The 23,164-nt window shown below is 44.3% G+C and overlaps 1 protein-coding gene across 3 annotated transcripts in view; it reads left to right on the top strand.

The window, feature by feature from the left end:
* CDH3 (cadherin 3) overlaps positions 1 to 23,164 on the top strand; it is a 100,247-nt gene that overhangs the window by 57,564 nt on the left and 19,519 nt on the right. The window lies entirely within an intron of this gene.

Genomic DNA, 23,164 nt, shown 5'->3' on the forward strand with positions numbered 1-23,164 from the left:
CTCCCTGCTTCGTGAAGAAGGCATGGCCTACCACAAGCTTGAGTTTCTAGGAAACCATAGCTCTGCAGAGTGTTTGGAGGAGGATGGAGGAGGAGGAAGAGGAAGAGAAGGGCCTCTTTCCCCAAAGCAGTGGAGTCCTCTGTCCTGAGGCTGAACCATCTCCATTCAAAGAACCACTGTAACTGAACATCACACTTAAAACACCTGTGTCCCTACAGCACACACATTAAGAAACAGCATTATCAGCACCTCAGATGCCACTTCCCTCCCCATCTCTACCCTTCCCAAGAAAACCACTATCAGGACTTCAAATACCATGGATTGATTCGCCTGTATTTGAACTGAATATCCTCTTGGATCTGGCTTCTTTCATTGCACATTCGGGATTCTCGCATAGTTCTGGATGTGGTTGTGGTAGACTGTCATTCCTCCATAGTGTTCGTCATGGGACCATCCACACTCCTGCTGTTGATGGACATCTGAGATGTTTCCATTTTTTTTAGCTATTACAGCTAGTGCTGCACGAACCCCATTGTTCAAGTGAAACTGTAGAGGCGGGTTGGTTAGGTGCATACCTGGGAGCTTAATTGCCAGGTTGACTGAGGATTACCTGGGATCTCAGCACAGTGGCCGAGTACTGAGATGTCAGCTTTTCTGTGTCTCGAAGTTGCTGAGCCTCTTCTGGATTTTATCTACCATCCCCTTCTCCCAACAGTCTCCTTCCCAGACCCATCCCCTCTGGGTTCCTGCTTCCCACCTGGCCCTGTGCTAAGAGACAGCAGTTCTTTATTAAATACCTGATCACGTCCTTTGTATTGAGGGAGAAATCCTTTCCTTTATTTGTCCTTAAGCTCATGCTTGTCATGCTCCCCCAAAGTAGAAGGGGAATCTGGAAATGGCCCTGAATTTCTGAGGTGAGAACATTTTCCTGGGTGGAGATGTCTGTCCTGACTAGCGTGTGGGTGGGTGGCAGCCTTCTCATGTGGCCAAGGTGGTCGAGTCCAGCTCCTCCCTCGTCACTGAGGTGTCTGAGACTCAAGGCCAAGCTGACTGGTTGTTGTGCTGCCAGCAAACACCTGAGTACCTGCTGGGTGCTCGAATTTCACAGGCAAGCAAGGCCCATAGCTCCTTCACCTCAGTGAGCTCCCTAACTGCAGGAGGAAGCAGATAAGTGACCAGGCAATTTTAATAGTGAATCCTTCATTCAGCAAATATCTATTGAGCACCTACCAAGTGTGAAGCTCTAGTCTAGGTGCCAGGTATACCTTAGTGGCTTTGTAGGCCCTTCCACCTACTAGTGGGGGAGATGGACAAAATAAGTTTTTTATGTATGTATGTAATTAAGGGAGAAAAATATAGAGTCACATATGAAAGGCTGCTGGAGTCACATATGTTCTCCTGGAGGTGGAGGGCACCTGGAGGAAGTGATGTCCAAGGCAGAGGCTGGGGAAGGGGTTTGGACATGAGGGGTGGCAGGGGGTGTTCCTGCCAAGGGAATAGCATAAGGGGTCCAGGAACTTAAACACGTTTAGTCTGGCAGGACCATGGAGTGTAAGGTGTGGAGAACAAAAGCGAAGTAGAAGGGTCCAGTCCAGCCCAGAACTTCATCCCCCATGGGAGAGGCAGCATGGTGTTTGGGAAAGGCAGGAGATACGGCTGGAGTTCCAGGTGTGCCCTCATGGAGGCCAGTGTCTCGTAAGTCTCTGGCTCCAGGACCCTGGGCCCACCTCCACCATCCCTTCTCGATTCCCGACTTTTCCCAGACCCGAAGACGTGGTCAGCCTCAGCTGAATCTTCCCCCTCATTTCATTTAGTTAGCTGGCATTACCAGGCAGCACGGCTGGCACGGAAGGGCTTTCAAATAAAACAAATCAGAAAAAAAAAAACCAACCTAAATACCATTTACTGGAGCGCTTACTGAGTTCCAGAAACTACACTCCGTACTTTATGTAATAAGCCCCTTAATCCTCCTGAAAGCCCCATGAGGGGAGCGGAATTGGCCCCATTTCACTGGATAGGAAATCTAGGCTTGTGACTTTGTAACTCCTCCAAGGTCACCCAGTAGATTGTGGAGTCAGAACTTGAAGCAGGCTGGACTCATGTGAGGTACTTGGGAGTCAGGGCTGTGAGTCCTCTGGCCTTAGCCACGCTGGGGAACATTGGAAATGGTTAACATCTGACCTGAGACCTCTGAATTCCTGTTCCCTCCACAGGCAGGCCTCTGTTAATCACCAGGATCTGGAGTGGTGGGGGAGGGGCTGCGGAGGGGACAGTTCCATCCAGGCCCCCAGCCTCCCTTTTCGGATGTGGGGGAATAGGGAGCGCCCAGATACCAGGCCCCACAGCGGACAGTGCTCTCACTGTCAGTTCTGGTGGTTCATCTCCTCCCTCTCCTCACCCCCATATTCACCTGCTCCCAACATCAAGGACCTCCCCCAGCCCTGCTCTGAGTGGGGGAGCTTGATATCAGCAGCACCCATCCTGCTCTCCCAGCCAAATTTGGGCACCCATGAGGTTGCGGGTCTCATAGAACATCAGTAGCCTGCAAATTCCTCAGACTGACCAAAATCCCTCCAGGCTGCGACTGCCAGGGTCCTGATGAACTTCGGGGTCCTGGGGTCCTGCTGTTTGCTCAGTGAACCAAAACACCTTCTCCTGGGGAGGAGAGCCCAGTGAACACTTTCCTTCCTCCCTTTACCCCGTCTTTGAGCTCACAGCTGTGGCTCTGTCACTGCCATCCGAGGAGAGGGCTCAGAGCCAGGGCCACACAGCTAGGAGGCAGGAGGGCTGGGTGCTGCTTCCCACTCTCAGAGCCTCTGTGGGCCACACAGAACCCTAGGAGGAGGAGAGAGCGGCCCTCCCTCCGGACTCTGACTGTCCCAGGGGCTAGATTGGGAATGGAGCCAGGGAGGCGTGAAACCAGGCTTTGTTCTTCCTCCTCAGTCTCAGTAACCACACTCTTCCTTGCTTGAGAGCACATGGGATCAGCTTGAAACTGCGTCTCCCTTAGCAAGAAGGCTCAAACCTGTGCTGGAGACTAGAGACAGGTTGATCTTGCCCAGCAGGGAGGTCAGACCTCAGGGTCTCACGTTAACTCTGCTTCCCCTGGAATTAATTGTATGCCTGTGGGTTTTTCTGAGAAGATTCCTCCCCCAAGTTTGGAAACTAGTATATTCCCCACTGGAACGGTCTTCCACCCTCCCCAGTTCACGTCTGTTCAGAAGTTGTTCGGGCTCTTGTCAAAGGACACGCCTGATGGCATCCATCTGGGTGCCGGCGAGGGAGACCAGGCTTCTGGGCCTCAGGCAGGTGCTCTGGTCCCAGCTCCTCAGCCTTGCGGCCCTAACTCCCCTGTGTGGGAAGCACCTCCATGGCTAGCCCTGGACGTGGTTGGTCAGATAGAGGGCAGGGCCGGAGGGCTCAGCTGCCATCCTGGGTGTCTTGCTTAAGGCCGCCTGCCTCCTCCCAACGAGCCCCATCTTGTTGTAGCTTCAGGCAGAGAGAGAAGACAGCTACTTGTGGGCTCCCCGCACACAAGCCAGAACAAGATGCCAGGCCCACACCCTGCCCTCACCCCAGAGTCAGCTTCAGCCGGGGCTTCCCACCAGGGCCTCAAGACCTACTATTTTCTGGTCTTTTATGGTCTTTTTCCGCTTCCAGAATGCTCCTGCATTCTCCAACTGGAACCCAACTGGTTTTGAGTCAGTAGTTTGCAAGCTTGGCTGACTGTCAGAATTGCCTAGGGAGCTTTCTATTTCTGTCACACCTCCTTTCATATATAGTATTTTATATAGCTTGTGTAGAGTTGGGCTCACTGGCTGGGATTTCACATTAATATTTGTTCACTGTAAAAAAAAAAAATATTTGTTCACTGTAAAGACAGTGTTTTTCAATAAAATACTAGCATGGACTATGTGACAGGTACAGCTTCTTAGCATTTTACATGTATTACCTTGTTTAATCACCATATCGTGCCTTGAAGTAGGTACTGTTACCACCCCATTTTACAGATGAGGCCTCTGAGGCCAAAGAGGTTAAATAACTTGCCCAGGATTGTGAAAATAGTAGACAGCAGAATTTGGATTCAAATCTAAGCTGCCTGAACTTTAACCATTGAGCTCCACTGCATCTCAACAGAAGCAAATAAAAAATAAACACATGAAAGTGCTTCTCTTCCTCAGTTCTGCTCCTGTAGGATAAGCACAGTTAATAGCTGAACATGAATCCTTGTAGACCTTTTTCTTGACAACGAAATTAGGTGTGCACACAGGAATTTTTATAACAAGGATTGGACCTGTATCACACTTATAAGCATTCTACAACTTGCTTTTTCTTTTTTTTTTAAACTTACTGACTCACACACGTCTTTCCAGACTGGTAAATACACTTCTATCTTGCTTTTGATAGCTCCATAGTCTTTCTACCTGCCAGATATACCATGATTTATTTAGCTAACCCCCTATTTTTATCTTCTGCAGACGTGGAAGTAGGGGGGAGTTACCGTAAAAATTGTGAGGTGTTTGGATTTTTAGAAATCTAACTCTTAGGAATCACCTTATTAGGAAAGACTGCTGCAAAAAGACGATTGGATAAATTGTTCCTCTTGACCCCATTCAGATAAATTAAACTTTTATGTTTGAATAATTCCTTCAAGACAGACTTTGCAGTAAGCCTACTAAGGTTACTATAACATTTAAAAATCATGAGTTTTCACACTAACCATTGTTTTAAGATTTAATTATCTGAATGTTTCAAAAGCATTTGAAATAAAAAATTCTAAAAATTTATATTGGAGAACTCAGATGTGAACTATCAAATGTATTAGTGCTTGTATTATTTTCCTTGGATGTTAAAAGCTTGAGAGTGTGATATTTATCAAAGTGAAATGCACTTTTTCTCAAGTTTCTCTTTAGTTTTCAAAATCTAGTTAGCAAGCATTTTGATGAATAAAACTTGATTTCCATTCCTAAAGAAAATACTATTTCTGACCTTATTTTCTAAGAGGTGCTTATGGATTTTTTCCTTAAACCCAATATCACTGCAATAAACAGTCTTGTATAGGGTGACTGCACTGATGTTAAACATTTACCTTTGAAAACCTCAAATAATTCATAACTCCCATGATTTAAGACATGTCCTTTTATGAACATATGTGAAGTGTACGTGTGTAGAATAAGGGAATTTATTTCAGTTCAGTCGCTCAGTCATGTCCGACTCTTTGCGACCCCAAGAACTGCAGCACACCAGGACTCCCTGGCAATTACCAGCTCCCAGAGCCCACCCAAACTCATGTCCATTGAGTCAGTGATGCCATCCAACTATCTCATCCTCTGTCGTCCCCTTCTCCTCCTGCTCTCAATCTTTCCTAGCATCAGGGTCTTTTCCAATGAGTCAACTCTTCTCATCAGGTGGCCAAAGTATTGGAGTTTCAGCTTCAGCATCAGTCTTTCCAATGAACACCCAGGACTGATCTCCTTTAGGATGGACTGGTTGGATCTCCTTGCAGTCCAAGGAACTCTCAAGGGTCTTCTCCAACACCACAGTTCAAAAGCATCCATTCTTCAACGCTCAGCTTTCTTTATAGTCCAACTCTCACATCCATACATGACTACTGGAAAAACCATAGCCTTGACTAGTCGGACCTTAGTCGGCAAAGTAATGTCTTTGCTTTTGAATATGCTATCTAGGCTGGTCATAACCCTCCTTCCAAGGAGTAAGCGTCTTTTAATTTCATGGCTGCAGTCACCATCTGCAGTGATTTTGGGGCCCCCAAAAATAAAGTCTGACACTGTTTACACTGTTTCTCCATCTATTTCCCATGAAGTGTTGGGACCAGATGCCATGATCTTAGTTTTCTGAATGTTGAGCTTTAATGTTAAGTTTTAAGCCGACTTTTTCTCTCTGTTTCACTTTCATCAAGAGGCTCTTTAGTTCCTCTTCAGTTTCTGCCATAAGGGTGTGTCATCTGCATATCTGAGGTTATTAATATTTCTCTCGGCAATCTTGATTCCAGCTTGTGCTTCTTCCAGCCCAGTGTTTCTCATGATGTACTCTGCATAGAAGTTAAATAAGCAGGGAGACAATATACAGCCTTGACGTACTCCTTTTCCTATTTGGAACCAGTCTGTTGTTCCATGTCCAGTTCTAACTGTTGCTTCCTAACGTGCATACAGGTTTCTCAAGAGGCCGGTCAGATGGTCTGGTATTCCCATCTCTTTCAGAATTTTCCATAGTTTATTGCGATCCACACAGTCAAAGGCTTTGGCATAGTCAATAAAGCAGAAATAGATGTTTTTCTGGAACTCTCTTGCTTTTTCAATGATCCAGTGGATGTTGGCAATTTGATCTCTGGTTCCTCTGCCTTTTCTAAAACCATCAGATGCTTATAATTCACTAGTCTCTCTTGTTTTGAAATTATGTCACTTTTTACATTTTTCTCAATTTGGGAGATTTTAATTTCTTCAAACTTTGCACGCAAAGTGAGACTTTAGTATTTCCAGCAACATTTCAAATTTTGACAACTGAAATCTGCAAAAAATGTAACTGTGTGGAGCTCCAGAGCCACTGTGCCTGTGTTCAGTCTGTCTGCTCACTAGCTGTAGAACCTTGGGTAGATTTGCTCAACTTCTACGCTTCAGTTTCCTCATCTATAAAATAGAGGTAATAACGAGAATCTTATAAGGCTGAGTTAGTGTATAAAAAAGCATGAAATAAATAAATGTTAGGTGTTAGCAGTGGTAATAATAGCCATGTTGCTACAGCTAGACTAGTTGTTAGACACGTATCTTTAGACTGCATTCCTGCAGGCAAAATTGCTGGCTCAAGGGACTTTCGTAGTTCATTCAACAATTACTGAATGCCTACTTTGTGTCAAGCACTGTGCTAGGTGTTGAGATTTAGTAGTAAGCAGATTCTAACTGTCTTTGCCTTTGTGTATTATACAGACTAGTTAAGGGAGCTAGGCAATAGAGGTAAACATGTAATTACAAGTTGTAATGAAACCTGTGGAAGAGAGTTACCTGGGCTTCCCAGGTGGCTCTAGTGGTAAAGAATCTTCCTGCCAATGCAGAAGAGGCAAGAGACACAGGTTCTATCCCTGGATCGGGAAGATCCCCTAGAGTAAGAAACGGCAACCCACTCCAGACTTCTTGCTGGTAAATTCCATGGAGAGGATTCTGGTGGGCTACAGTCCTTGGAGCTGCAAAGCGTTGGACAAGACTGAGCACAGGAGAGTTTTTAACAGGGGAAACTGACCTACTTTGGGAGGGTTGAGGGAAAGTTTTCCTAAGAAAGTAATTTTTGAATTTGGATCTGGAAGATGTTGGGAGGTAACTGGGTAGCATTGGAATGGGAATGTAGGAGACACTGAAGGAGCAGGTGTGCAGATGTCCTATGGTAAGGGGTTATGATGCACTTAAGAGGGCCACTGTGGCTAGACAGTGGAGACAGGGACTGGGCACACTAGAGATTTAGAGATTTGGGGTTTTATCCTGAGAAGAGTGGCACATCACTGATAAGTTTCAAAATAGGAAGTGATCTTATTCTCTCAAATGTATCATCTATAGAATTTTTAAAAGATTCTCCTTTATTAAAATGGAGAATAATGTATTCATTTAGGCTAAAAATGATATAGTAAATACTAAGCTGGGGGAAGGAGAGATGGAGAGACATGAGTCTTGGTGATTGACTGGCAAGGAAAGTCTGAGGGAGAAATGGTCAAAGAAAAGGATGCTAGATAACCGTAGGCTATGCACTATGCTAAATAGTAACTCCTTTAACTGAAATAGGTATTGCTGGCATCGCTCCATTTTATAGATAATGGAAACATATTGCTCAAAGTCTTGTCACTGAAACCAACATTTAAATTCAGTACTCTAGACACAGACCTTGGGCTGCTTCTGAGGCCCAGATTTTGGGTTTGTGTAGCTGAGTACATGCTGTGCCCTTCCCTGGGAGACTGGAAAAGGACCAGATTTATGCCAAGAGCAAAGAAGATCATGAATTTGCTTTTTGACATAATGATTTTAAGATTATGGATTATGCCTTTAAAGCATCAGGGGGGAGATATTGAAAAGACAGGTATATATGTTGGTCAGAAGAAGGATCTGGGCATTTAAAATTTTAATACATACTCTGGAGCGCCCTCAAAAATCCATACCAATTTACCTTACAGGAAATAAAGGTGAGAATCAGGAACTTTAAAAAACCAACAGTCTTCCCTGAATCCACCTCCAGAAACTGATTCAGTAAAAGTGATGGATGGGCTGGAAGCAGGGAATCTGAATTTTTTTTTTTTTAAAGTTCTCCAGGTGATTGTATCAGTTGTGTTTGGGAACATTGTTGTGTGATATCATGAAGACCATTGTGAAGAGCTAGGTGTATCTCTTTTAGAGAGTATATAAAAGAAAGGGACAGATTTGAGAGATATGAATGGAACTGTGGCTCCTCCCCGCCCCTAACCTCCTTTGGCCCCTTGGCTTGCAAGGATCTTAGTTCCCTGACCAGGGACTGAACTTGGGCCACCAGCAGTGAAAGCGCCAAGTCCTAACCACTGGACTGCCAGGGAATTTCTGAAAGCATGGCATTTTGAATTTAACTTCCAATGCTTGTCTTAATGGCAGTTGATCCATTTTTTTTTTCCCTTAATTTTCTGCTTACCTCAGTATTTCAAATGACCTTTACCTTCTTGGTTTTTTTGTTTTGCTTTTAAAATCACTATCACTAGTTTTGAATACTTAATTGTGCTTTGAAAAGCACAATGCATTTTATTTGGCTTTAATCAGAGCCTGGGTATGTATGTGTATATGTGTTCTCATTTTAGAGACTAAAAATAATTTGTTGAGTGCTTACTGTTAACAGCTTGAGTATGAAGTGACCTGCCCAGGCTGCAGGGCCAATGTGCAGCACTTTTGCCCACCAGACCCTTGATTGATATCCCAGAGGTCCCAGGTCAATCTCCAGATCTCTGCTCTCATTCTTCAGGTGAGGATCACTGACAGTGTGCTAACACTGAGCTTTGAGTCAACTGTCTCTGGAACTCCCAGAGTGCCGTGGAGTACAACTCAGCTTGGGTTTCTCTCTGGAGAGTACAAGGGAGGACCCAGCTCCCATGGGTGAGAAGAACCTGAGTAACATTATTTAGGTCTTTCCAAACAGCTTTGTGCAGAGAGGCAAAACTTCTCTAGAAAGAATTGCTTCCTCCTCAACAACATGGAGTTGCCATATAACTTTACTAGGCAGAGGTGGGCAAAATCACATCTCTTTCTGATTGCAAAACATGTTTACTGTGAAAAAAACTGGAAGAGGAGCAGAATGGAGGTCTACCACCCATCAAGGACTTTAGTCATTTCAAACAAACATTTTCAATAGATCTTCCACATCCGTTTTCCTAACCAAATCTTCCTTGAGGGTATCTGAGGGAGAGGAGTCCCATTGCTTTATCGCCCCACAGCTGGCCCTCCTGACTTGCTTTCTCAATAATCCAGCTTCATTTTCTACTTCTGTGAATCAGAGAAGGGCTTCGTAAAGCCATTCCTTGCACCAACAGGCATTTGAGAATGCCTTTCATCAAATGCTTCAGCTCTAGCTCTGTGCTTGACTCTTTAGCATTCCCCACGGGGGTGATCTGGTGGCGATGGGTCATCATGTACACATCCAAGGCAGCGGGTCCTCTTGTGCTGCTCTCAGCATTTGGGAATCAAAGTTTGGCTCCTCTGAGAATGCCAAAACAGCTACGGCAGGACACTTGGGATGCTTCGTCTTCCAACATACCATGGGACAGCCCCTTGGGCTCCCAGCATGCCTCACAGGCTCCCCATGTCCTGCCCCTGCCACCCAGCATGCGTCTTGGCCTCTGCCTATTGGCCTCCTCAGATCAGATTCTGCTCACCCTCCTCCATCTTGAACTTTGGCTTGGAAAGTCATTGGTTGTGGAGAGAACTAGTCTGCCTGCCTGGCAGCCAAGACTCAGCTCCACCCCCACCATTTTTTTTTTACAAGTATAAAAATATTAATATTTTATGTTGTAATTGTCAGGCTCAGGCTATAAGCTGTAAATGGCTGTTTTTATGACGTGTTTTTTTCCCCTGAGCAGACCACTGTTTTTCATTGATATTTTTTACAACATTGAAGGCTGTAGATGAGACGTTTGGGCTACTGTAGCACACAGACTTCAGTATTCCTAAGTTGCTGAGACTTTTGAACACTATAAACAGTCAGTGAACATTGGTGCAGGCATGGTTTTGTCACATCTTGGTTGATTTCCTGGCACAATTCCTTGATCAAAAGATTTCTTTAAGGCTTAATTGCCAAAAAGTTTCTGCCAATTTATATTCCTCTAACCCTCTAACAATATTTAGCAGCATCCATTCCCCAAGTATTTCACAACACTTGTCCTTTTAATTTGTATTTCTTAGTAAGTGAACTATTTTCTATGTATGATTTTGCTCAGGAAAATGCCAGAATCTTCACCTGAAGGCAGTTCCATACACTTTCCCTCTCACCTTTTTATCCTAATCCCTCAACAAAAGATAGTTATAGCTACAAGAATAAATTTGTTTGCTTTATAAATTAGAGGTGTCCCTAAAGCAAACTAGAATGGAAACATCTTAGACAGTATCTCCCCCATTCTCCAACAAGTTGCCTTTTGGCTGTAACAATTTTAAACTGGTATTATTCTTTCCTTCTCATCAAGATGTCCAAATATCAGTAGGGAAACTGTCCAGGATTGATCATTTGAAGGACGTTTACCTCAGAATGATGGGTGGTTTTATTTTGCCATAACATCCAATAAGGTTGGACATTGGGACTACATAGAACCTCTATGTCACGGCTGAGAAGACAAGCTTCTGACTTTCAAGGGTGTGCCCTTGTGAGTTTGGAGGTGTCTACTCAATTCCAACCTAAAAGCAGGCCTGGAATGAGTTCTCAGTCTAGTATCCATTAATTCTTAGAAGTCTATTTAAAAAGCAAAAGCTTTCTTCTTTCAATGGCTCTAGTACCCCAGGGACTCAACCCTTCCTGACCAGGTTTTACAGTGCTGCCTGCTCAGGATCTGAGTCCATGCTTGGCAGTATGGTCTCTAGAGAGGAGCTTTGAGATTTTTTTTTTTTCTCTAGAAGTAGCCTCAGGTTACTAACTCCCTTCCTCAACAGTATTCTAGGAATTGCATGTGTTGTGTTTTTTTTTTTTTTAATATTTATTTATTTGGCTGCACCGGGTCTTCATTGCTGCATGTGTACTCTTAGTTGGGGCATTTTGGATTCAGTTCCCTAACCAATGATCAAACCCAGGCCCCCTGCATTTGGTGCCTGGAGTCTTAACCACTGACCACCAGGGAGGACCCTGGTACTGTGTATTTAGACTCAGTGCTGAAACCTATCAATTTATATTGGTACAGATGCCTGCCTCTTCATCAGGTTCATAGACTTTATGATTCAGAATCTCTGCGGGAGAAACAGAGTTTAAAGCAGTCAAATGACTTTAAGGTCCTATGTGGGTGTGGAAGTAAGAGCTATGTTTAGGTCTCTTGTTTTTTGGCCTTACAGTCTAAACTGTTGCCCCATGTGCTCATCAGTGCTCACCAACTTGCCCCAGAAACAGTTTGCCACAAGCCCATTCATGCCTCCATGACTTGGCCAAGATTCGTGGCTTGTGGAGATAGACTTCAATCAGGAACCGGAATCAGCTTACTTCACTAGCTGTTAGAAGGAAGGGGAGAAGGGGGATGAGTGATGACAAGACCTGGTTTCAGATCAATTTCATTTTGAAACCAGTGATACAAGCCAGGGGTGCCAGGAAGCATCTGGGAGGAAGTTGTAATGATCTGCCCCAGGGCTTATCGCTTACCAGCTTCTGTGTGACTCACAGCTTGCGGAGAACACTGCTCATGTTTCTACAGGTGCCTCAGCAAGTTTCCCTGGGTGGGTCAGCTTGCCTGGGAGACCGCCATCTTCCACGTCTCCCAGTGAAACCCTGGAGTACCCCCTACAGAACAGTCCTCTCCAAGTGCAGACTGAGCCAGCACCCCAGGACCTGGTCCTGTGTGCTCCTTTCTCCTCTCGATGGTTCAGCCTTCGGGTAAAGCTGCATGGCTGTAGCTAACCCTGTGCCTGCTTTGAGAGATGGTTTCTCTATGGTGCAGAGAGAGGCCTAGACTTGGAGTCAGAAACCCTGGTTAGTTGTGAGCAGGCTAAAGGTCCCTTTTATTGAGGGCTGACTCTGGTCCAGACATATTGCTCATTGCTGTGCGAACATTATGCCACTTATTTCTCCCAATAATCTTATGAGCTAGGTATTATTCCCATTTTCCAGATGAGAAAACAGCTTCTGTGTGTTCACACAATATGGATGTGAACCAAGTCTTTGGGCCTCTAAACCCCACATTATTTGTTTACTGGCTGCACTGGGTCTTCAGTGCTGCGCTGACTTTCTGTAGTTGCGGTGCGCAAGCTTCATCGCGGTGGCTTCTCTCGTTGTGGAGCACAGCCTCTAGGTGTGTGGGCGTCGGCTTCGGTAGCTATGGCACATGGGCCTAGTTGGCCTGAGGCATGTGGGATCTTCCTGGACCAGGGACTGAACCTGTGTACCCTGCATTGGCAGGCAGATTCTTAACCACTGGGCCACCAGGGAAGTCCCCAAATCCTATATTCTTTGTTACTCATCTGCCTCTGCCTCTCAGATTTGAAATCTGGTCCTGCCGCTTCCTGGTTGCGGGGCTTCATCTACTTCGCTCTCTCTGAAACTGTTTCCTGAGACACTTCAACCCCAGGGCAGTCTCTCGTTTCCTGAGTTGTCAGAATGGGATGGTAACAGCCACCTTGCGGGTTATTCTTTGAGGACTTGGATAGGAAAACACTTAGCTGGGTGTCTCGGGCAGAGTGGGTCTTTGAAACTTGTTCCTGCCTGCCTGACTCCTGCGCCTGGATTGTATTCTGCATCCTGCTGAACGTGGGTGAGAGCCGATGGGACCAGGCCCGCTGGTGCTACTGAAATGTGCAGTCTCAGTGGGAGGCACGTACACCTGGAGTACATGACTATTGACGTCTCCTTGATTGTTGGCACTGTCGCCTCTAAGAACAGATGGACAGCCCAGATAAAATGCTCCAAATGTTTGGAACCGTAAAGCCATGGGAATGTGCCAGCAAACAGGGTAGTGGAGTGTGCTGTACATTCCTGGGGGGCTGATTTTGTAGGCAGCAGGAAGAGGGTTTCTGGGTTTCTGGCAGCTTTTAGAGTTTGGGGAATTAAGGCATCTGAGTAATAGGAGTGTCAGTCCATTAGCTCCCTGCTGGATAGGAGAAGATTGGAGAGTTCATTGAGAGTCTTTTACTAAGTGAGAAAGCTGACAGGCTTATCTGGCCAGCACCTCGGCTAGCTGAAGACTCTTCCCTTAGGAAGTGAAAGTGTTAGTCGCTCAGTTGTGTCCAACTCTTTGCACCCCCATGGACTGTAGCCTGCCAGGCTCCTCTGTCCATAGAATTCTCCAGGCAAAAATACTGGAGGAGATCTTCCCAACCCAGGGATCAAACCCAGGTCTCCTGCATTGCAGGCAGATTCTTTACTGGCTGAGCCACCAGGAAAGAGGCCTGTTTTAAGAATAGGACAAGTGATGGTTAATTTTTTTTTAATCAGTGTTTGAATAGCTAATGCATTCATGTCAGTCAGAATTCAGAGAGGTACACAGTAAAAAGTCTCTTTATTCTTTCTCAGCTACTGACCTCTCCACCCATAAACCCAGTTTTTGGGATCACCTTCCAGAAATATTCATTTTAAAATACAAATGTTACCATGGACTATATTGTTCCATTAAAAAAAAATTAACAATATATCTTAGAGGTCTTTCCATATCAACACACAGGGGCTTCCTTATCTTTTATAGCATTTTTTTAATGGCTGTATAGTGTTCTTTTGTATAGATGGTGAAGTCAAGTGAAGTGAAATCGTTCAGTTGTGTCGACTCTTTGCGACCCCATAAACTATAGCCTACCAGGCTCCTCCGTCCATGGGATTTTCCAGGCAATAGTACTGGAGTGTGTTGCCATTTCCTTCTCCAGGGGATCTTCCCAACCCAGGGATCGAACCCAGGTCTCCCGCATTGTAGACAGATGCTTTACCGTTTGAGCCACCAGGGAAGTCCTTGTATAGATGGTATCATAACACAAAGTTATGATTGATGGACATCTAGGTTGTCTAGACTTTAGCTATTACAATCAATGCATTATTGATTAGTTTGGTAGATAGCTGTGGAAAGGTGATTTTGGACAAGAGGCAGTATCCTGTAAGAACTTCAAGGTACTTGGAGATACATGTTTGTGTTCCCCAATGCATCCCTAGTATTTAGAAGAATGTTGGGCACTTAAAAGCAGGAGTAAATGCTAAGGAGCAGAGGCTGTGCTTTGCTGGAGCAGCTGTGAAGAGATACCCCACGCCCAAGGTAAGAGAAACCCAAGTAAGATGGTAGGTGTTGCAAGAGGGCATCAGAGGGGAGACACACTGAAACCATACTCACAGAAAACTAGTCAATGTAATCACACTAGGACCACAGCCTTGTCTAACTCAATGAAACCAAGCCATGCCTGCGGGGCAACCCAAGATGGGCGGGTCATGGTGGAGAGGTCTGACAGAATGTGGTCCACTGGAGAAGGGAATGGCAAGCCACTTCAGTATTCTTGCCTTGAGAACCCCATGAACAGTATGAAAAGGCAAAATGATAGGATACCAAAAGAGGAACTCCCCAGGTCATTAGGTGCCCAATATGCTACTGGAGATCAGTGGAGAAATAACTCCAGAAAGAATGAAGGGATGAAAAAAAAAAAAAGAATGAAGGGATGGAGCCAAAGCAAAAACAACACCCAGTTGTGGATGTGACTGGTGATAGAAGCAGATCCGATGCTGTAAAGAGCAATATTGCATAGGAGCCTAGAATGTCAGGTCCATGAATCAAGGCAAATTGGAAGTGGTCGAACAAGAGATGGCAAGGGTGAACGTCAACATTCTAGGAATCAGCGAACTAAAATGGACTGGAATGGGTGAATTTAACTCAGATAACCATTATATCTACTACTGCAGGCAGGAATCCCTCAGAAGAAATGGAATAGCCATCATGGTCAACAAAAGAGTCCGAAATGCAGTACTTGGATGCAATCTCAAAAATGACAGAATGATCTGTTCGTCTCCAAGGCAAACCATTCAATATCAGAGTAATCCAAGTCTATGCCCCAACCAGTAATGCTGAAGAAGCTGAAGTTGAATGGTTTTATGAAGACCTACAAGACCTTTTAGAACTAACACCCCAAAAAAATGTCCTTTTCATTATAGGGGACTGGAATGCTAAAGTAAGAAGTCAAGAAACACCTGGAGTAACAGGCAAATTTGGCCTTGGAATGCGGAATGAAGCAGGGCAAAGACTAATAGAGTTTTGTCAAGAAAATGCACTGGTCATAGCAAACACCCTCTCTCAACAACACAAGAGAAGACTCTACACATGGACATCACCAGATGGTCAACACCGAAATCAGATTGATTATATTCTCTGCAGCAAAAGATGAAGAAGCTCTATACAGTCAACAAAAACGAGAGCAGGAGCTGACTGTGGCTCAGATCATGAACTCCTTATTACCAAATTCAGACTTAAATTGAAGAAAGTAGGGAAAACTGCTAGACCTTTCAGGTATGACCTAAATCAAATCTCTTATGATTATACAGTGGAAGTGAGAAATAGATTTAAGGGTCTAGATCTGATAGATAGAGTGCCTGATGAACTATGGAATGAGGTTCGTGACATTGTACAGGAGACAGGGATCAAGACCATCCCCATGGAAAAGAAATGCAAAAAAGCAAAATGGCTGTCTGCGGAGGCCTTACAAATAGCTGTGAAAAGAAGAGAGGCGAAAAGCAAAGGAGAAAAGGAAAGATATAAGCATCTGAATGCAGAGTTCCAAAGAATAGCAAGAAGAGATAAGAAAGCCTTCTTCAGCGATCAGTGCAAAGAAATAGAGGAAAACAACAGAATGGGAAAGACTAGAGATCTCTTCAAGAAAATTAGAGATACCAAGGGACCATTTCATGCAAAGATGGGCTCAATAAAGGACAGAAATGGTCTGGACCTATCAGAAGCAGAAGATATTAAGAAGAGGTGGCAAGAATACACTGAAGAACTGTACAAAAAAGATCTTCACGACCCCGATAATCATGATGATGTGATCACTAATCTAGAGCCAGACATCTTGGAATGTGAAGTCAAGTGGGCCTTAGAAAGCATCACTACGAACAAAGCTAGTGGAGGTGATGGAATTCCAGTTGAACTGTTTCAAATCCTGGAAGATGATGCTGTGAAAGTGCTGCACTCACTATGCCAGCAAATTTGGAAAACTCAGCAGTGGCCACAGGACTGGAAAAGGTCAGTTTTCATTCCAATCCCAAAGAAAGGCAATGCCAAAGAATGCTCAAACTACCGCACAATTGCACTCATCTCACATGCTCGTAAAGTAATGCTCAAAATTCTCCAAGCCAGGCTTCAGCAATATGTGAACCGTGAACTCCCTGATGTTCAAGCTGGTTTCAGAAAAGGCAGAGGAACCAGAAATCGAATTACCAACATCTGCTGGATCATGGAAAAAGCAAGAGAGTTCTGGAAAAACATCTACTTCTGCTTTATTGACTATGCCAAAGCCTTTGACTGTGTGGATCAGAATAAACTATGGAAAATTCTTCAAGAGATGGGAATACCAGACCACCTAACCTGCCTCTTGAGAAATCTGTATGCAGGTCAGGAAGCAACAGTTAGAACTGGACTTGGAACAACAGACTGGTTCCAAATAGGAAAAGGAGTATGTCAAGGCTATATATTGTCACCCTGCTTATTTAACTTCTGTGCAGAGTACATCATGAGAAACGCTGGACTGGAAGAAACACAAGCTGGAATCAAGATTGCCAGGAGAAATATCAATAACCTCAGCTATGCAGATGACACCACCCTTATGGCAGAAAGTGAAGAGGAACTAAAAAGCCTCTTGATGAAAGTGAAAGAGGAAAATGGAAAAGTTGGCTTAAAGCTCAACATTCAGAAAACGAAGATCATGGCATCCGGTCCCATCACTTCATGGGAAATAGATGGGGAAACAGTGGAAACAGTGTCCGACTTTAATTTTTTGGGCTGCAAAATCACTGCAGATGGTGACTGCAGCCATGAAATTAAAAGACGCTTACTCCTTGGAAGAAAAGTTATGACCAACCTAGACAGTATATTCAAAAGCAGAGACATTACTTTGCTGACTAAGGTCTGTCTAGTCAAGGTTATGGTTTTTCCTGTGGTCATGTATGGATGTGAGAGTTGGACTGTGAAGAAGGCTGAGCTCCGAAGAATTGATGCTTTCGAATTGTGGTGTTGGAGAAGACTCTTGACAGTCCCTTGGACTGCAAGGAGATCCAACCAGTCCATTCTGAAGGAGATCAGCCCTGGGATTTCTTTGGAAGGAATGATGCGAAAGCTGAAACTCCAGTACTTTGGCCACCTCAGGTGAAGAGTTACCTCATTGGAAAAGACTCTGATGCTGGGAGGGATTGGGGGCAGGAGGAGAAGGGGACGACCGAGGATGAGATGGCTGGATGGCATCACGGACTCGATGAACGTGAGTCTGAGTGAACTCCGTGAGATGGTGATGGACAGGGAGGCCTGGCATGCTGTGATTCATGGGGTCGCAAAGAGTCAGACATGACTGAGCGACTGAACTGAACTGAACTGGGCACTTAGGAAACACTCAGCTTGTTCTTGAATGAATGCTGTGTTGAAGAACTTGATTTTAGAATATGACCACCCTGGGTTCCAATTCTCCACCACCCCACCCACTGGCGAATTGTACCAATCAATTTTTTAGATTAATTTTTAATTGGGGGATAATTACTTTACAACATCGTGTTGGTTTATGCCATACATCAGCATGAATCAGCCATAGGTATACGTATGTCCCCTCCCTCTTAAACCTCCTTCCCACCTCTCTAAATCCACTCACTAGTTGTACAGTGTTGGGCACGCCATCTCACCTCTGAACTCCCATTCTCTCTGGTGGTGTAAGAGTTGTATAAAGTTCTGAGCTTTACACATTTGTGTTCTGTGGTTTTATCTTACTTGATATTCAAAATGACACTGTGAAGTCAGTCTAATTTTCATCTTCCAAATGAGAAAACCTGAATTCCGAATAAGTCAATTCAAATTCTGCATCAACACACTGATGGCTCCAACTTCTGTAGTTTTGAGGAACCTTGCATGTGTCCTTAACGCTTCTTTAAGCCACGCTGAATCACCTAGTGACTTGAAGTATTCCCTTTAAGCTTTTCTTCTTTTTACCTCAAGAAGAAACTGTGTTTGGTCCTACCATTCTTGAATACATCTTTTAATAGCATACTTCTCTCCTTTCAAACTAAGGGAAGGTAGGCTTTAGGCTCAAAGCTTTAACAAACAATTGATTCTGGGGCTCCAGAGAAGTCAAGTGCCTTTCCTAGGCTCACCCAGCAAGTTAAGGTCACTGCCTACACAAGAATAAGTCTTCATCTCCATTAATAATATTAACAGTAGACCCAGCAATAATGCTGGAGAAGGCAATGGCAACCCACTCCAGTGTTCTTGCCTGGAGAATCCCAGGGACGGGGTAGCCTGGTGGACTGCCATCTGTGGGGTCGCACAGAATCAGATACGACTGAAGCAACTTAGCAGCAGCAGCAGCCATAATGCATTTTCCTGTTTTTCAGCTCTTTACATTTAGTCCTCACAACACTAAGAGATTTACTTTTATTATCCCCAAATCTAGTACTTTTCTCCAAATATCACATTGCCCCACTGGGCATCTAAAAATCAATCTTTGCTATTTCAATAGATGGAGAAGGACAACAGGTAATGGGGGCTGGGGAGGAGATGAGAAAACATACTCTCAAGTGTATCAGAAAGATAACCATAGTGGTTTAAAAAAATAACTCCATCAGGGCAGGTCTAGGTACCACCTGTAGCTCTTCCATTTCCTAGCCATGTAACTTTAGTGAATTCGCTTAACCTCTCATTTTCCCAATTTAGAAAATGGGTGCTAAAATCTACTTCTTAGGGTGCTTGGTGAAGATTAAGTGAGAAAGTATAAACATGTTAGCTGTAAATAACAGTAATTCATGACGGGAGAGATTCCTGACTCTCGATGGATGCCTGTCGTATTCTAGGCAGCTAGGGCTGCCGTAACAAAGGAACAAGGCCTGAAGGGTTTAAACACAGAGATTTATTTTCTCACAACGCAAGAGGCTTGAGGTCCTGTATCAGCACGGGCCAGCGGGGGTGGTTTGTATTGAGGAATCTCTCCTTAGCTGGTAGATGGCAGCCTTCTCCATGTGTCTGTACATAGTCTTCTCTCTGTAACTGTCTTGTTTGCAAATTTCCTCCTCTTCTTAAAGGACACTCATCATGCTGGATTAGGGCCCACCTTCATGACCTCATTTTAATCTAATCATCTCTTCAAAGGCCCTTTCTCCAAATATGGTCACATTCTGCAGTCTTGGGGGTTAGGGCTTCAACATATGAATTTGAGGGGGTGGGGACACAATCATGTTAAGAGAAAACTTGGACCTAGAGAAAAATAAGAAAGTAAGTTGCTGGTAACTCCAGCCATTGGAAAGCTTCATTTCCTTCCGTGTTTGCTTTTCCTGTGCAGAGTTGCATATCCTATATGTGCGGTTTTACATTCTGCATACTGTATCTTCAAAGCACACGAACTTCTCTAGATAATTTAAAACTCTTACTATAGGGATTTTCCTGGTGGTCCAGTGGCCCAGACTTCGCACTCCCAATGCGGGGGGCCCTGGATTCAATTCATGGTCAAGGAACTAGATCCTGCGTGCCACAACTAAGAGTTTGCATGCTGCAACTGAGGATCCTGCACGCCACAAGGAAGATCCCACATGCCACAACTTAGACTCAGCACAGTCAAATAAATAAATAAATTTGGCAGGGTCCCCATGGGGATCTCCCTGTGCTTGGGGCCCTTCGGAGCTGACTCAGGCCTAGATCTCTTTTTCCCCTCCTCTCACTAGCCGAGCATGTTGCCACAGCCCAGGACTTCTCAGTGGGGATGTCATCAAGGAGGGAGAGCTGGTTTCTAAGTAATCTCTTTCTCACGGGCACATTCCAGCTTTCCCATGAAGGAGCCTGCCTTGTGTATGAGCTCTGGGGCGCTGAAGTCAGGTCTATGTGCTTTTAAGACCATTTCCTTCCCCTTCCATTTACAACTCCTCTCCCTGAAAGATGGCCAGTGTCTTTAAGTTCTTTCACCCAGTTTTACCTGCTTTTGAACTTCGTGTTGATAGAATCATGTATGTGTCCTTCTGTATCTGACTTCTATCACTTAATCATGTTTGTGAGATTCATTCATGTTGTCATATGTCCTTGTAATTGATTTATTTCATTATGTGAATATTCCACCACAGGTCTCTTCATTCTACCTTGATGGACACTGAGGCTGTTTCCAGTCTTTAGCTATGATAAATAATGCTGCTCTCAATATTATTATACTTGTCTTTGAGTGAGTGGATCTTTGTTGTGTCTATACCTCAAAGTAAAATTACTGGGACTTGGGGAGCATGTATATTTAGTTTCAGTAAATGCTGCCCAGCAGTTTTCCAAAGTGACTATCCCATCTTGCATTCCTACTTCAGATTGCTTCTTTCCTGTTTTATTGAGGTAAAACTATGCATAACAGAAAATCTACCATTTTAGCTCTTTTAAAGTAAGCAATTCAGTGGCATTAAGTACATTTAAATTGCTGTGCGACTGTCACTTCACCATAGTCCATCTCCAGAACTTTGTCATCATCCCAAACAGAAACTCCATACCCATTAAACAGTAACTACCCATTGCCCCCGCCAGCCCCACGTAACTTCTGTTCTACTCACTGTTAATTTGAGGATTCTAGGTACCTCATATAAGCACAGTCACTTTTGGGCCTGGCAGGCGGTACAGTGGTAAAGAATCTGACTGCCAGTCTAGGACATGTAGGAAGCTCAGGTTCGATCCCTGGGTCAGGAAGTTCCCTTGCAGTAGGATATGGCAACCCACTCCAGTATTCCTCCCTGGAGAATCCCATGGACAGAGGAGCCTGGCAGGCTACAGTCCGTGAGGTCGCTGAGTCAGACACGACTGAGCATGCAGGCACATAATGACATTTTACTTATCATAATGTTTTTAAGATTCATACAAGTTATAGCATGTGTCAGAACTTCATTCCTTATAAAGAATGTATACTTATACATGTGTGTATATATCTTCATTGTATGTTTAGACCGCATTGTGTTTGTTTATTAGGTCTTCATGGACACTTGTGTTGTTTCCATCTTTTGGCTATTGTGAATAGAAAATGAAAGAAAGTGAGGTTGGTTAGTCTTGTCCTACTCTTTGCGACCTCGTGGACTGTGGTGTTCCAGACTCTTCTATCCATGGGATTCTCCAGGCAAGAATACTGGAGTGGGTTGCCATTTCCTTCTCCAGGGGATTTTCCTGACCCATAGATTGAACCCAGGTCTCCTGCATTGCAGGCAGACGCTTTACCCTCTGAGCCACCAGGGAAGTGAGTAGGGATACTATGAAAATACATATATGAGTGTCTGTTTGAGTTCCTACTTTCAGCTCTTTAGGGTGTAAACCAAGAAGTAGAATTGCTGGATCATATGGTAATTTTATGTTTACTTTTGAGCCACCAAACTTTTTCCCAGTGGCTGCAGCATTTCACATTTCCAATGCAGAAGACTTCATCTGTCTTTATATCTTATTTACCTTTTTTTTGCCTCCCTAGTAGGTGTGAAGTGATACCTCACTGTGATTTTGATTACTGGAGTGAGTAGCCTTTCCCTTCTCCAGGATATCGTCCCAACCCGGGGATTGAACCCAGGTCTCCCGCATTGTGGCGGATTCTTTACCAGCTGAGGCACAAGGGAAGCCCCAAAATGCTGGAGTGGGTAGCTTATCCCTTCTCCAGCACATCTTCCCAACCCAGGAATTGAACCAGGGTCTCCTGCATTGCAGGCAGATTCTTTACCAACTGAGTTATGAGGGAAGCTCTTGTATTTCCCAAATGATAGTGGTATTTAGCATCTTTTCATATGCTTATTGGCCAGTTGTATACCTTATTTGAAAAAATGTCTTTTCACCTCCTTTGTCTTTTTCTTTTTAGACTGGGTTATGTATTTTTTGTTGTTCTTGAGATTAGGAATTCATTATATAGCAGAATATTATTTGGAATTCTGTTTTTTATGTTATATTCTTATATATTGCTTTGAATACTTCATGATGTTCACATTATTTGTGTAGTTTACAGTCTCTCATCTATTATTCTTTCTTTAGAGAAGGGCTTTTAAAACAATTATCATCATCATCTGAAACTAAAGGACAATTTTTCAAAATAGGACACTTGGGAGACCTCACCCTGACCTTTTCATGGCACAGTACTCTCCCTGTGGGCCTTGTAGTGCTGCTGCTTAGGAAACTGACATAGGCCAATGTAAGGGAACCCCTGAGTCAGAGCAGGGTGCTGACGGGCCCAGAGGTACCCCCTGGCAGGTTTCCTAATTACATGCTTGTCCACAGGGAAGGGTGGGTAAGAATACTGGTTGTGAATACTCTCTAGTATATGCCGTGGGGTCAGGCTTCTGAACCTCAATTGTCTCTTCTTTGAAAAGGGGCTAATGCCTACCTTGGTAGCATAGTTGTAAAGATGAAATGGACCCAGTCTCCAGCTTAGTGAATGGTAGTTATTAATTCAGACTGCTTATTTAAAGGGTGGCCAAGCAGGGAGAATTCAGAAAGAACATGACAAGTTGAAACAGCCAAAGGGCATCAGAATGATCAGTGTGGGTGACTGCATAGCAGGATGCATATGGCATGTAGGGAGACATGTAGCCTTCAGAAATGCATCGACTCTTCTGCCTCCAGCTGTGACCCTGGGTCAGCTCTGGGTCTCGTGAGACTCCATGGGTCTCATGTTGCTAAATATCTGTTGTCTTGGTTCTTTGTCCCACAAACCTTGGAGTGGTCCTCCTTCTCAAGACCAAACTTGGGAGCCCATCTGAAACTCATATTTGGTCACACAGCTGGTTAGATGAAGTCAGTCAAGGCTCCTTCTGCACTGGCCTGGAACAG

The sequence above is a fragment of the Ovis canadensis genome, chromosome 14 (assembly GCF_042477335.2).
Source record: "Ovis canadensis isolate MfBH-ARS-UI-01 breed Bighorn chromosome 14, ARS-UI_OviCan_v2, whole genome shotgun sequence".
Lineage (NCBI taxonomy): Eukaryota > Metazoa > Chordata > Mammalia > Artiodactyla > Bovidae > Ovis > Ovis canadensis.